This window comes from Eublepharis macularius, chromosome 7 (genome assembly GCF_028583425.1).
Source record: "Eublepharis macularius isolate TG4126 chromosome 7, MPM_Emac_v1.0, whole genome shotgun sequence".
Classification (NCBI taxonomy): domain Eukaryota; kingdom Metazoa; phylum Chordata; class Lepidosauria; order Squamata; family Eublepharidae; genus Eublepharis; species Eublepharis macularius.
The window spans coordinates 82756387-82773135 of record NC_072796.1 but is presented as its reverse complement, the minus strand read 5'-3'; the positions used below and the strand labels follow the sequence as shown (position 1 = coordinate 82773135).

Sequence of the window (16749 nt, the reverse complement as noted above, 5' to 3'; positions counted from 1 at the left end):
TTTCCAGGTTACAATACTGGTTTAAAGAAGTTATTGCTTTGCCTGTTGGAACTTTACTGAGTAAGTCCTCCACAGCAATTTACTAACAAATACCTGGTGTCAACACCCTTAATTGTATTTTAGCCACAGTAAACTCACTTCAGGGTCTGCTCAAAGTCACAAGAAGTTAGAGGATTGTTTAATCAAATGCAAGCCAGATTTTCTGGAAAATCAGTATGGAAGAATCCTGCCTGTAAATCCTTTTGCCTTATCTGGTGTACAATCCAAATGGTCTTTAGAATCTATCCAAATGTATACTTCATAATACCTCCAAACAGGCAGTCTCCTGGGAGATTGCCTGCTACCAGCAGCCACTGGTAACCTACTCACAATAGTGAATCTGTTTAGATTTAAGCCAACCGTTTGGTTGTGGTTATCGGCCCCATTTTACATATAGGAAATTGTGCCTTGAGCCCCTCCCTAGAGCCGCTAATTTTAACAGCTCTAAATGGAAGTTTACTAGCATAGAAGTAAAGTAGAATTACAGTAAGGAATTATAACTATTTTTTATAAATTTTCTATAGTTAAAATGATGTTCAACAGGTATTACTTCCTTGTGCACATATGCTCATTCTGTCTGTCTGTCTCTCTCTCACACACACACAGACACACAAAATGGACAACTTTCTAATAAGTCAGTTGTAATAAAAATGGATCACTACTCCATCTAATTCAGTATTATTTATTTGCAGGGACAAAGAGTAGTACCAGCAACCAATAGCTCCATTCAAGCAGAAGAAAGCAATATCTATCTGTGCCCTCATTTGGCCAAACAGTTGTGGCTCTCAAGAAGTTGTCAATGTTTTAGCTCCTATCACTTTGCAGCCTTAATCATAGAAGAACACTGACCTTTTTTACCACCTTCATTTGCCAATGAAAGGCTACAGTCCTAAGTTATCAAGTTCATCATAACCCCTGGAAAATTAGGTCCATCATATTAGAATGTAGTTTTATAAGCAATCTATAGTGTGCTAGTTGAAAATAAAGTTCATGCACATTTTAAGTGTATGTTGAAAATTTGACTATATAGGAAAATACGGTTTAAACGAAGACCTGAAATAAAATATTAAGGCTTTCAGAGATTATCACTTTCAAAGTTACTGAAATTTTAACATTAAAAGTACAAGCAGTACTCATCAACTGTCACAGCCAGTTACACAGACTGGTATCAGGAGAAAACAAGTATCACTGGACAAAAGAATTACAAAATAACATTGTCTCAGTTAACAAGATGAATGAAAACTGAAGTGGCTATTCATTTTATTTCCACAATAAAGCAAATAATTATAAATATGTTTTGTTGCAAATTCAGTGGGCAATACTAAACACTACAGACTAATGCAACCTACCAATATTTATTCTGTGAATCATCTTTATAATCAAAGGCAGACTGGACTTGTGGTACAAGTTTTATAATCTGGTGCTGCTACAGCAGCCAGTGAGGTGTAGCGGTTAGAGTGTCAGATTAGGATCTGGGAGATTCAGGTCTGAACCACCACTCCGCCATGGAAACTCACTGGATGACTCTAGGCCAGCCACGCACACAACCTAACATACCTTATAGGCCCGTTGTTGAAAGAATTAAATGGACTAAGAGAGATCAACATTTCAAGATGCCTTGAGTAGGAAGACAAGTGGCATATAAATATCGAAATAAATACATTTCTTCTCTTCCCCCATTCATTATAGCAGTGTAGAGAAGGCAGCTGCTGATTGGATTACAGCCTCTTGAAGCAGAAAGCAACACCAGATTGGGTTCTAAAAATCATATGTCCTTCAGCTTTTGAGAACTGTTGCTACTGATCACTTATATAGTGTCAACAGTATACTAGATGCTGCCCAGAGTATAAAGGGAAGGATAGGGAGCAAGAATTATGTTACATCCCAAGTATCTTAAGTTTATTAACAACAATACTTAGTATTTATATAGCACTTTCAAGGTTCAAAGTACTTCATAGACATCATCTTACTGCATCCTTACAACTGCCCTGCAAAACAGGCCAATATTACTATTCTCATGTTGTAGATGGCATGGAAGACAGGGAGGCCATCTTAAACCTAAATCACTTCATTGGCAGAGGCAGAATTGGAACTAGACATATTCTAGATCATAGTGGCAGGTAAGTATCTTCGGGAAACTGTGTGTGTGTAGCTCCTGGGTTGCGGAATTCCCTGCCTCAGGAATTCACTTTGCCTGCCCTCTTCACCCTTAGCCTTACAGAAGTTCAACCTGACTTTTCCATTCTAGAGAGCTTTTGACAGTTTTATTCCATGAGTTGTTTGTTTTGTTCTGTTCTTTCATTTGTGTTTACTGCTGGCTGTTTTATCAGTTGTATTTTTGTACTGGCTGTTTCTTTATGAGTTTTTTTAGCTGTTGCCATGAATAAATGGTTGTTTAACTGTTATTTTTAGCTTGTTATAAGTTACCTGTCATTTTTATCTTGTTGTAAGTTATCTTTAGAACTGTTTTAAATAAATAAAAAGGGTGATGTGTATTTCTTAAAATAAAAATCTAGACATCTACTCAGAAGTAAGTCCCAGTATTTTCAATGCAGCTTACTCCCAGATAGGTTGCATAGGATCACTGCCTGAGTATAGAAAATTATCTGAAAACGTTCTGGTATTATATCCAAGTAATTAACCTGCTTGACAAAATTCTAATATTCAGCCATGTTGATCTCAGAGGAATGTGTGTATGCATCTTTACTTTGTAACCTTGCTTGATCCGCTGCTGTGCAGAGTATGTATGTGGACATTTTCTCTTTAATACATTTCTTACTATTTTGAATTCTGGCAATTTGTTCTCCAAAACCATTTTAAGACCCACGCAAACACATTACTAAAAGCAGGTGGTTGGTCAAGAGATCATTATATCCCCAGGAGTACACAAGTGCTAGGCACAAGTGCTATGAGTGCTGGCCATCTTAGCAGGAAATACTGTAATTGACCAGCTGGTGGCAGCATAGATACCCAGAGAGAAGCGAGGAACTCTTCCAGGAGTTGGGTGGGCTCATGTGGGACAACCACTAACTGTCATGACCTCTCCGAGGGCCTAAAGCAGGTTGGTTTGTCAAGGAGATAGAAAGATAGAAAGAGATGTGTGTAAAGTGCACAGAATTACACACTTAACTTCACCATGCTTTTTAACCCCCCTCCCTCTGCCCATATGCTGCAGGTATGGAAAGAAGTCATTAGCTGTGTAATAACATGGGATGATGAGCTGGGGGAACAAGGCTGAGTTCCACCAAACTTCCCAAAGACCTGACAATTTCCCTTCTATTAAAGGAGCAGAATTTGACCTATGGAAAAAGAAGGGGGATAGCTGCTACAGCATTTAGTGAGAAACGTTGGATTTCCCCTGCTTTCTTCCCTTAGCCTCTGCAAGTATGCTGGGCTTATAGCTAGTTATTAATTTAAATAGTAAACTGTATTTTAGTGAAATGGTATTAACCAGGGGTCATTTCGTAGAAAAAGAGCTGGAGGAATTCATTAGCATAACTCATTAGCATATGCCACGTCTCTTGCCATCACCGGAAGTGTGTCATTAGTATAACTGATTTGCGTATGCCACACCCCCTGGCATCACCTATTCTGGCTGTTTTGGACCCAATCCTGGTCATTCAGGGCCGAAATTGGGCCCAAAATGTCAAAAAAGGGGCTGAAAATGGCTGAAAAGGAGCCCAAAATGGTCAGGATCCGGCCATTGATGAGTGGGCGAGTGATCCACCACATGTCAGAGGCCTGATCCAGGCCATTTTGGCCCCAATCCAGACCAAAACGGGCCCAAAATGGCCGAGAGTCAGGTGGGTGGGGCCACCTGACATGTGACCTCTTTGGGGAACTGCCGGAACTGCATTCCTGTGGGTTCCCCCTTGAAATGAGCCCTGGTATTAACCATAACTTTGACTTGAAACATGTTATGGGACTGTAGTGAATAATTTCTTAAGGCATATGGGTATGACATAATCAGAAAGATTTTTTTATTTTATTTATTTCAAATTTGTATTCCGCCCTCCCTGCAAGCGGGCTCAGGGCAGATACCAACATATTAAAAATACAATTAAAATACAATTAAAAATTCATATTCATTAAAAACAACACATTTAAAACAAGATGTGCATAATTATCTACCTATGAGATGAAAATTCTGTACAACTAATAGTTAATAGTTTATATCCTGCACATTTCAATTATGATCCCATAGCAGAAAGGCCTTAACATTGATGATTAACTGAAAAGTATTGTTTAAATTTAAACCGATGCATTAAATTTCTATGTAGCCTTAGTATATTTAGAACAAATAACAAATGTACCCTTTTCACTTTTTTTCTTTTGGCAAGCCATCCACTTTCCTCAAACATTTCATTATTTATGTGGTCTTTATTTTCCCGTCATATCAAATTATGAAATTCAGTATTGAATTGGGCTGTAAAAGAATTACTCTTTCAGAGCCAAACCATGATACATTTTTCCTGGGAACACTGATGGGCTAGATTAGCAGATGTGGTTGTATCTGCTGGGACAGGGTGCTTAAGCCTCCACCCTGTGCCATGTTCCTGACCTGCAATGTCCATGGGGGAGCTATTTGTCCCACTGGGGGATCCCTGTGTACACGTTTTCCCAATAGGTCAATAGGCAAGGTGGAAGAAATGTTTCATACACCCATCATACAATGATGGATGTTGACAAGATCCTGGCATCTGTGAAGGCCACTACTTGTGTGCTGCATCCTTACCCATCTTGGCTGTTAAAATCATGCAAGGACCAATGAACCCTAGAGGTCTATCCAGGGCCAGCGTGCCCATAGAGGCCAGGTAGGCGGTGGCCTCAGGCGCAAGGGCACTGGAGAGGCACCGGAGGGGGTGTCGGGGGCGGAGGCGCGCGCCACGGAGCTGGCGTGGTTGGCCCGCAGCTGGTGCAGCCAGCCAGCCCTGTGCTGCTGCTGCCGCCACCACACAACCCAGCCAGGCGCAGCAGCCACAAGCCGCTGCTGGGGCGGCGTGCGGAGCGCGGAGCAGCCTCCGCCCAACACCCCAGCCATCTGCCAGCGAATGCCCCCGGCTTGCACTGTGCGATGACATCATCGCGTGATGACATCATCGCACAGTCCGTGGTGCACGTGCTGCGCGCACACGCGGAGGGGGTTCCACAGGCGCCAGAAACTCTGGCATCGGCAGTGGGTCTATCATAAATCAGCCAGTTACTCAGGGCACCTTCACTCAGCCAAACAGGTAGTTATCCACTCACTAATTTTAAAAAATCCCTAGACAAAAATGACATGGCCAATTATTGTCCAGTCTCCAATCTTCTCTTTTGGGACAAAGTGATAGAGAAGAATAGCTGACCCACTCCAGGTTGAGGAACTAAATAAAAACAGAGAAACATGGACTATTCAGGCATTTGGCAGCACATCATCTTCTTATGCTTAGTCAGGGTTACCATACTTTGCATCACCTTTTCGCTGAGGCAGCTTTGTCTGAAGTAACAAAAGCCAGAGATACATGACAACTCAACACATCACATCACAACTGATGAAACGATGACGTACAATTATGAGAACTGCAAACCTCACAAATACTTCAGTAACTTTTAACTCACTGAGTAAACATGTTGAAGTCTGGGGTAGGCATGCATCCCTGAATATTTTATGAACGGGCAAGACCCAACAATGAATCTGATAGGATAGTTCAATTCTCAAGTTCTACCTCTATTCACAAACAATACAACTAATTCTGTCAACAGTCAGAATCCTATTTCATAATAGTTTACCTTAATGGGCTAGGTTTTATTGAATAGGTCCTTGAGGCTACTGTAAGAACACCATTTAGGACTTTCAGAATTTCAGGTCAAATTCATTCTTTGAAAAAACTGTTCCATAGGAATTTTTTTTAAAAGAAGAAGATTATTCCCATATGTGGCTGAATCCACATTACCTTGGCGCGTCCTGGTGTTGCACTAAATGTTCACTAAACACCCGGAAGTATAGTGTCTTTCACGCGCGATTTCTGAATCGTGCTAGAAAGACGCTATACTTCCGGGTGTTTAGCGAACATTTAATGCAACACCGGGATGTGCCGAGGTAACGTGGATTCAGCCTGTGTTACCTTAGTTGTGTGGATTCTGGTTTCTTTCCAAAACACAGGCTATCAGTCTGCTCAGCCAGGACTGAACCCTTCTTCCAGCAGGAGAGGAAGGCTTCAAACTTGGCTGAACAGAGTGATGCAATACAAGCCATTTGTGTGTTAGGGTTTTTTTCTGCACAGCCAGTAGAAGAAACTACAGCTTAAATACCAGTTAGACAAAATTGAGTGAAGTGGTTTTGTCCATTATTCAAATGAAACTATGCACTTACTAAGACCAACATCAATTTTTTGTTCTTAAATCTGAAACCATTTATATTTGGCAACAAGAATTTTGAAGCATGTATGACGTAGTTTATGATACAGGAAGAATCAACCAATAAAATTGAAGGTCAAAATATTTGGTTTTGGAATCAGAACTGACTGGCTTTTTACTGGGCTTTTAAACTTACTAATAAAATAAAAATTAAAAAAAAGAACTGACTTGCTTATGTGAAAACTGAAATGCATCTCTTTCGTAATACAGGACTTTTGTTGATCATGCATCTTACTTTTTGGTTCTCTCATTCTGAATGACCAAGTGCATACTAGATGCTCCTCTTTATTTTACTTTTCATCTTTCTTCAGCCCAGCATTATGAATGTCTTTTGCTGGTTTTGAAAACTTTAGCTGGCACCATCTAAATTACAGCAATTGTCTTAACACATTCCACTGACCTATTGCTTAACTCATTACTCCTACTATGTACACAGCCATTCATGCATTTGTCCAAAGCAATTTTGAATCAGCTTAGAAGAAGCTGGAAAGATAACTTCAAGGTTACTTGAAGCAACCTTGTTTTTGTTGCAACAGACTAATCTTATGGCTCCTTAATTACAAATATTTATTGAAGTACAAGCTTTGGGAACTGGATTGTAACCCAATAAATGTATTAAGTCTATAAAGTGCCTTAAGGCTCCTTTTGTTTTGTTTTTAATTAGAAGAGGGGTGAATAGATGGGGGTTATCAAAAAGGAAGCAAATCTCTATCAGAAGCAGTTTATGAAATTTCTAGTCAAGAACTGATCCCCCCATAAACAAATAATTAATCCCAGCAAGTAATTAAACTACAAGTTCTTCCTAGGCAGTAGGACTAAAGTATACAAGAGAAATCTGTGATCCAATTTCCCACAGTTTTTTTAAAGCTCAGTCATCTGGGAAGAAGGCGATTTAGATTAGGACTTCAGTGGGGGAGCATGATTTAACTCTTTTTGTGGTTCTTTTTCCCAGATGCACATTGCTTCCTCAGCTGCTGTTTGGCTTGTGGGAAAAAACAAGAAGTATTCATGAAGCAGAAACACAAGCTAGAAGAGAATAACAAAATGAATATGCTAAATAATGCATTTCTAAGTCATGAGGAACAGTGGAAATATTATTTAGCCATACAAAACAAAATTAATAACAGAAGTCACAAATTACAGCCATATATTTTATTGCTGCAATAGACAAAACACAAAAATGCCATGCTTAAAGTTATTTCCTCCTCATTGCCATGATCCAGTTTGGTGTTGTGGTTAAGAGTGCGGGACTCTAATCTGGAGAACCAGGTTTGATTCCCCATTCCTCCAGCTGGGTGATCTTGGGTCAGTCACAGCTCTCTCAGAGCTCTCTCAGCCCCATCCACCTCACAGGGTGTTTTGTTGTGGAAATAATAACAACATACTTTGTAAACCGCTCTTGTCCTGAAGGGCGGTATATAAATCAAATGTTGTTGCTGTTATTATTATTATCTAGTCATCGCTCTCCTTCATTCTGCACACAGACTTTCTGTAATACTGCACATCAACTTCAAGTTCATGATCCTTCTATTCAAAACTGTCTGCTGTCCTGGTCCCAAGAACCTCGCTTCTCCAATCTTCCCTCCCCCAGCATTTTGATGTCTTCCTTTGGGCAAGCTCATCTGCAGTATTCCACCTCTATGTAGTGCTCTCAGAGTGCTCTGTGCTGAACAGAAGGAATTGAGGAAGCCCATGCCCACAGGTTTTACAAGACTCCAAGAGACAAAACAGGGTCAGGAGTGCCTTCCATTGTGCCCATCTTTGGGTGTTTCCATGTGTTATTTGTCCCAGGACCAAGTCTGTTGGGAAATAGGTTTTCTTTCCTGCAGCAAAGCCTGGATAGCAGACCTGTGGGTAGGAAAGTTCAGCTTTTCCCAGTCCTGCCCACATGACATACAATTTTGCTTCCTCCACAGCTCAGAGTGCTTGGGGAGGGCAACATTGATTTATTCATGCTGCACTGTCTACTACTCTAATGTTCTTTTATCAAATAAAGACCTCTTCTCTTGTCATGTCCATTAGATTATAACCCTACTGGGTGAGCAACCCTGTTATTTCTGGGTTCTGTGTGATGTCTGGCACACATTGTGATAGGCTATTATTAGTTACCTAACCTTGAAAACACAAGCACCAGACAGTTGACAGATTGCCAAGAAAAACTATTTTAAGTCAGATTTCACTCTTACCCATATTATTAAACGGAAAGTTCTTATGCAGCTGGAAGATAAGAGCTCTCTTTCATACAGGCAAATTAACTTATGACCGACATACTCCAAGAAGTGAACCAAGGCAAACGCTTGTCTTCCTGTGTCCCGAAGCACACCCAAGACTCGATGTAGCACTGCTTTTTGTTACTTCCTCCTTCTGCAAGCTATTTAGTTCTCCAAAGTGGTAATGAACACATTATACCCTTACCTTGTCACTACTCTATATAGAGGAAGCTGTCCAAAGAACATGAATTTTTAAAAATAACGTAATTTTAAAAATATTGTGGGCATTTTCCATTGTTGTTCTTCCTCCACCACCACCACCCATTCTTATCTTTCAGTAAATGGTCAAAGTCCCCACCCCTTTGTGCAACTAGGAGTAATAGCTATCATGGACAGTAAGATTCAATGTGGTCCAACAAGTTCTCATATCTGAATTCTAGCTCAAAGTAATTTCTTGGGACAGTAACATGTAGACTTCACCTACTGTAAGAGCAGACCCTCCTTTTTGACAGGTTCATGAGGTATTGTATTCTGACTGGAGGTATCCAGTACAAGGCATGAAGGCAAGTTATTGAAAAGCAAGTCCTAGAGTGTCTGGCATAATTCACACTTATCAGGGTGAAGACAGACATTCTAGGTATGGTAAAAATAGTTTGGTCACACATTCTTAGTCATGAAAATAAATGCCTGGGAATGCAGGGAGTGTGCTTATCTGTCTTCAGCCTTAGTTTCAGTTTTACCACCGGACACTCTGTTCTTTGTAAATTTCCCTAAAAGGAATCTATAGCATTTGATAAGTATCACAGAAGTGCTGATTGAGTTAACAACGTATTTAAATATTTCTCTAACTATAATTTATAAGACTTAGTATAAACAAAAGAGAAGTGAGCTGTATAGTCAGCTGCTCCAAAATGGAGCAAAAAACAGATGGCAGCAAATTGAAGGACTGAAAGTAATCTGCATATTCTTTATTTTGAAAGAAAGTTTTAGTCTGCTTATACTACTGTTACTAAATTGACTATAAAGAGTACAGTTGAGGAGCTCATAAATATTCCAAACACTAGTAGGAATCATGAGATGTTAAACAAATCTTCCTTGGCCTCTTCTCCCTACAATTATACCTCCACACTGTTCTTTACCACTCTTCCATGCTCAGGATAAAACACTCCCAAAGCTTGCATGAATGATCTTCAATCACATTCCTCCTCCACCCTGAAACTTTCTGTTAGTTATGTGTCCAATAAAATGACTATTTTACAAAAGATATATTATTCTTATCTAGGGTTTTTTAAAATTTCCCATGTCAATTGAAATAATGGCATCAATAGACTGATTTAAACTTCTTCCATAGTTTAGAAGTAGAACAAACACAATACAAGCTAGAGAATGTGCAAGTAAGTGCAACAGGTGTAACTCAGGCTGCCACATACACAGGCATTGTAAGATTAACATTGTCTCTCTAAAGGCTGCAGTGCATGTTCTAAAATGTAAAGCTGTTTGAAATTATTGCTGCAATTAGCAGATATCCTCTGTAGGAAATAGGATTTCAGAGTTAATAATTGAACCAAATAGATTCTTCCTCCGAGTTGGTGATTTATTTTGATCCATGAGGTCAGTCACTTTGGTGTCTTCTGACTAAGCCCCACTGAAAGCAAAGTGCTGGTTGTGCACTCTAATGATGCGAATTCAGTCAGTTAACTTTAGCTGAACCAGAACCTCTGAATTTTACTTTATGAATCGTAAACTCTATCTTTCTCCCAATAAAATGTGTGAGTGTTTTCAGTGGGAAAATGGTTTGGGTAAAGGTTAAGATGCCTTTCTCCCTATGTGAGGAAAAGCCCAGCTAAAATAAAATACCATGTACTTTGATAACACTGTCCTTATTGTATTGTCGAAGGCTTTCACGGCCGGAGAACGATGGTTGTTGTGGGTTTTCCGGGCTGTATTGCCGTGGTCTTGGCATTGTAGTTCCTGACGTTTCGCCAGCAGCTGTGGCTGGCATCTTCAGAGGTGTAGCACCAAAAGACAGGGATCTCTCAGTGTCACAGTGTGACACTGAGAGATCCCTGTCTTTTGGTGCTACACCTCTGAAGATGCCAGCCACAGCTGCTGGCGAAACGTCAGGAACTACAATGCCAAGACCACGGCAATACAGCCCGGAAAACCCACAACAACCACTGTCCTTATTCTTCAGCAATTTTGTTATAGGAAGGATTTCCACCACTCACAAAAGCCCTTAATTTAACACACTATCACAGTAGTTACAGCTGCTTTCTATATAACAGCATCGGCCAAGGCATTTTTAAAAAAAGCTTCCATTTAACAAGATTTAGCATTAGCAACCAATGATTCTTGCTATTAGGCAACATGCCTCGTCTGTACCTTCCCTGTGATTACTTCCTTGCTTTCAGATATCTGCTTGGCATGCTGATATATTGACCTTCCAAAAGCCAGGCATCAACGATACCAATTTCAATGTAACATGCTAGCCTGCTCAGCACATGAGGTCACAGCAATCATCTCACAAACCTTAAGACAGTGGCGCCAAACCCCTTTGCTAACAGGCAATTATTCTATGAGGTGGTAACCAGTTTACAGCTATTGTCTCGGAGGAAGCCAACATGCTGAAGAACCCTTATTCCTTCTGGCAGTTTACTTTTTTAACCTGTTTTCTTCCTTTCCATATAAACAACTCCAACTGTGTTAGGATAATAATCTAAGCGGGATATACACACAACTGCACTATATTTTTAATGTAAAATTTAAGGGAGTATTCATAAAATCTTGTCCCTATCTGTTGTTTTAGTGCTGATTGTGATTATGTGAGCTGATTGCACAACACCTCCATAAGGCCTTGAGAAATAGCTTGGTGTTATGAGGGATTCTACCCTACAAATGGATGCAGAATTATCTAGTATGGGCATGACCAAAAGGACTGTAACCGTGACAGGATTGGGTTATATGCAGTCACCAGTTCACTTGGTAATAGTCTGTGGCAATAGAATAGCCTATGAAATTATTAATGAAATAGCATTGATGGTATGACATTAGCTGTGAGATCCAAGCTACAGGTTCTTGGTTTTGTAAGCAATGAATCTCATATATTAACCACATAGTATAATAAACTGTGCTTCATTTCTGGATAATATGGGTTAACAAAAGTTGAAAAAGATGTGGAAGTGGAGTCTAGCTATTTCAAGAACATAAATTCTTGTAAAAGTATAATGTTGTACATGAAATCTGTTGCCGTTTTATGATTACATGTTTAACTATATTGAATTTCACTGCTGCTGTTTATTATTGTTAGTGATATATTATAACAGTTTTTATTTAAAGTAATGCACCTCTAAAACAATTGTTTGCTATGAGGTAATATATAAACATTCTGAATACATAAAACAAGTACTCTAAGATATAAGGATTATCTACATGAATATCCCATTATACTCAAAACATAAATCTTTGTGGCTAGAGTTAAATCTATATAATCTGGATTACGGAACATCAAAGTAGAAAGGAGCTTCATATTAGAGATACCACAAATAAAAGGTATTATTCTGTAAATTAATCTGGGTGATTTAAATATCAGCACAGAACTTGGAAAGTTAATTGCATGTTTTGAAGAATGAATAGCTTCTGCACATTTCATACAACTGAATATAAGAGGTTGTATATATTATGTGAAGCAGAGGCTTGGCCGATGACAGTGTTAAATTAAAGGGAGTCCATCACAGATGGCTGAGGAAAATATGGCACAAAATATCCTTACAAATGGCTTGTGCTTCAGTGCTAAGATTACTAGAAAATGAATTCCAGTGAGTCAAGTAGGAATAATTTCTGACAAAATGTGTTCAGTTTCAGACCATGCAAATGTTGCACCATGAATGCTGAATGGAAGATAAGGTTTGCCAAGTAAATATTGAACTCGATATCCGTTGGGAAAAAGAAAGGGGAAAAGTCACAGTATTGGCCAAAATAGCAAAAGTTAATTCTGCTACCACTCAAGTACTGCAAATAGTGAATAACTGGTAAGCTCTTGGACTGTCCAATAAAATAGTTTCAGGTAGGCAACTGTGTCGGTCTGCAGTATAACAGCAGGATTTGAGTTCAGAGGCCCCTTAAAGAATAACAAGATTTTGGTATAAGCTTTCAAGAATCAAAGCTCTTAAGTAGGAAGCTTCGACTCTCAAAAGCTTATGCCTCAGAGCATCTTGTTGGTCTGAAAGATGCCATTGGACTCAAATCCTGCTGTTCCAATAAAAGAGATACCTAAGAAGAATTAAGTGGTGTGTGGGTAATGCAGTGGACATGGGTGATACTCATAATATAGTGCGCTATATTTCTTCATCTTCTGTGAATATACTGTCACATAGAAATTAGTGTCTGGCACAGAATGTGGATCCATTAAATATATAGATCTCACGGTTGCTTATGGAGGCAGTACCTCTGGTATTCAGGAGGGAACGTTTCAACATTCTGCACTGTCATATATTCCAAGCCTAAAGCTCTACTAGGCTTTACAAGCATATCACTTATAGCACTACACAGCTCTTTAAGCAAAAAGTTCACATACTGATATCCAAATGAAATGATCAGGCTGTTACTATTAAAGATAGGTCAGTCAAGTTATCTTCTGGCTTTTAAACCGATTTAAATATAAATATTAAATATAACTATTTTAGAATGAAAAATAAATATGTCATCCACAATAAGATGGCTGAAATTTTAAACACAACAAAATACGAAGTATCCCAGTTCCAAACATATATTATATAGAGAAAGGTCTAAATAATAGGAATATGCAAAATGTTTTTTCTCCCCAATTTTTTGTTGTTTTTAAAACTTGGTTTGGCTTCATTACTTGGTGTGGAGAGAGCAAGCGAGAATTCCTTTATATTTATACTGTTGTGAGGTTGTCTACTAAGGAATTTCTTCCGGGAGAAGATGCTGTCTGCACCTTTGGCACTTCCATGGACACAGGGGCTTGTGGCTGTATTGGCTAAACTCCCACAAAGGTTCTGCTATGATTGTTAGAAGCCTTTTTTTTTGTAGAGACAACATAGGAAAGAGGACAGTTTACTAAGTATTTAAGGGACCAAGCCTAGTGTAAGCTTACTGAGAATGATGACAACTTTTAGTTTTAGGCACACATTTTAAATTTACTGTAATGCGAATTTCTTTAGAGCAGAACTAGGCACCTGTGTGGAATGCACAAACAGAAGTATCTGTGTAGACCTTGTACAAGATTTCTCTAATTCTGTCTGTACTTCCATCTGCTATGAAACAAAAATATTGTGTAGCATCCAAATTTTGTACGCAGTATATTTTTGTCGAGTTTTTTGCACATACCTTCCCTAGAATCCCCAGCTGTGGCTAGCCTTGGTGACACAGAGCAGAGCAGGCAGAACTAGACTTCTGGGGGAAACCTATCCTATATATTCACTGCTTCTGAGAGCAGCTGGAAATAACATATACATCAGAGTGTTTCAGGGCACAAGGGAATCTTGGATGTTAACTAGCTGCTGAGGTCACACCAGTTAATGTTCAGTTCAAACAGCTGTGCACTTTATCCACTGAATATTTTATTAAACACTCTCTCACGCTCTTCTAGCTCAGCAACTAAATCTAATTAAAACATTTAGCATAAATAAAACAGCAGTCTTTTACTTTAAACTAGAATAATCCTGAAATTCACTGTAAGTTAAAGCAGCCAAAGATACGTAAATTATCTATTTAGGAGTTCAACCCCTATACAAATGCTTGGCTGTGAGTACCTTAACTATGAAAAATGGGGTGGTGGGGAGTAAACTGCCAGTACGAGGGACTCTTTTCTTCACTGCTGTGCTCATTTGTATGAAATCTAGGACCACCATTCCTACTGGGCTTCATTTTAAAGGTGATTTCTGAACAGATCAGCCTGAAGTAATCCCCCCATCCCCTTATGTATATGTGAAACAAGAAGCTGAATCTTGCCTGCCTCCAAATCGTATTTAGCCTTTAAATATGAATTAGCTGTTCTCAGTCATGAATGCATGTCTTAAAATAGATAACTCGCAAGTAAGTCCCAATGCCCAATGAAATCAAATACTCATATACCAGGTTATGCTGCTGCCTGTCAGAAGTATTTGTGTTTGCATGCATTTGCCCACCCACAGAAAAAAATCCCTGTAGCCATGACCAGGATGGCTTAGGTTTATACCATTTTCTCTGATGCAGAGCCCTCTCCCCTCTATGCAAAACCCCTGGTAAGGTGAGAAATACAGAGAAGCACTGCAGCTATCAAAACTGCTATGCCAACCATAGAAGAGGCTCCCTCTCCTGTTCTTTCCCAGCTGGCTTGATTTAGGAGGGAATTTGAGATGTTTTTTCTAGTTTCTACACTAGGCTTGGATCAGTGCCACAGTTCACAAATTCTTATGCACACAGCAATAGGCTGCAGAACTGCATGTTAAGATTCTGTCTGTCAAATGATGGGGGGGGTATCCATGGTAAAGTAAGTTTAGAAGGGAGGTTTAAGTTCACAGACTTGGTACACACAGACAACAGCCAGTCTTAAGTGTAACAGCTCAACAAAAACATCAAGCAGTTGTGGCCTAGATTAAGCAGTGCTACCATTACAATGGGAACCGTGGCATAGCCAGCCGGCAAAGACTTTATCTGCTCATTTGCAAGGGGGCAATTTGTGGAAGATCCCGGTAAAGAGTCCCCCACCACTGATCCCACATCTTGGTCCCCTAAACTATACCCAACCCATGGCTCAACCTGCTAGGCTCTGCCCCGACGTGACGGCCCCGGCCCTGACACAACAGACTGGCCAGCTATTTTCAAACTCACAAGTTGGCAGAATGGGAGAAAGAGGTGCCACCCCGGCCCAGGCAGCTTTGTTCCCAGAGGCTCCTGCCGGGGCTGGCAGCAGCTTCGCGCCTCTGCAGACAGGGCTTCTTTGTACCTCAGCAGCCTCTTGCCAGCTGCACAGCGCCTAGCGACCAGTCCCTCCCTCCCCGCCCAGGCGAGAGCCTCCCTGTTCCTCCTCTGGACGCCTCCGCTTCACTTTCCGCCACGAACGGCCCTCTCCTTTCCCGAGGCCGCAGCGAGCTCCAGCCGGGCGTCCCCGCTGCCAGCGTGGCAAGCCCTGTCCGCACGGCCAAGAGAGCCCGAAGCCAGCCCGTGCGCCGCCGGCCAGGTGCGAGGCTCGCTCTCTCGACAACTTCTCGGCGCTCGGGCACTGCCGGAGAGCTCCCCCTGCCGCCGGCCGCTCCCTGTGCCCGCCGTTCCGGGCGCTGCGCCAGCAGAGGTGGGCTACGAACCGCCTCGCTTGTACTTCGCTCACCTGCTCCTGCCGGGCCGCCGCCGCTCGCACCGCGTTCCCTTTGACAGCTCCCTTTTGTTTTCCCCTCCTCCGTCTCCGCTTCGGCTGCCGCTCCGCCCCGAGAGCCACGTGAATCAGCCGGGTGGGCCAGCTGGGCTGCTCTGGGGATGGGCGGTCCAGGCGCGCAGCGGCAGCGAAGCAAGGAAAGCGGAGGGAAACGGGGCCAATTATAATGGCCCAGCCGGCAGGAGGAGGAGCGTGCCGAGCGACGGTGGGGCTGCGAGTGGAGGCGGGAGAGTTCTGTCACACCAGCGACCAACCAAGCCTGCCTGAGCTTCCTGTTTGCTCCGTCATTGCCTCAGCTTGCGACAGCAACGCTGCTGCGGAGTTTGGGCTCGTTTGTTTTACTGTGGTGATGCTGTGGCAACAGTTTTACAGTAATCGCTAAAGCAACAGAGGATTGTACTGAGACTTGGAAGACCCAGCCAGATTCGCTTCTTCCCTTTGCGATGGAAACTTGGTGGTGGGTGACCTTGGGCCAGCCATATGTTCTCAGCCGTTATCTACCTCACAAGGTTGTTGTGAGGGGAGCAGTGGAGGAGAGGAGAATGATCTACACCACTCTGAATTACGGGCATAGATTTATTAATTTTGGGATTGGGGCTGGACCAAAGACATTGCTATGCTAGGACCTTAAAAAGAACTCTGGCCAAGTGACCTCATAGGGAGGAGCCAGTGACATCACAGAGAGGGGCCTCCATTGCCACTATCTATAGAGGCAGAGGCATGAGGGAT

General features: G+C 41.3%; 1 protein-coding gene across 1 annotated transcript in view; it reads right to left on the bottom strand.

The window, feature by feature from the left end:
- MAPRE2 (microtubule associated protein RP/EB family member 2) overlaps positions 1–16059 on the bottom strand; it is a 142766-nt gene extending 126707 nt beyond the window's left edge. Inside the window, exon 1 of the mRNA XM_054985373.1 lies at positions 15976–16059. The gene's annotated coding sequence lies outside the window, so the exon portion shown is untranslated. The remainder of the gene's footprint in view (positions 1–15975) is intronic.
- Positions 16060–16749: the final 690 nt, after the last annotated feature.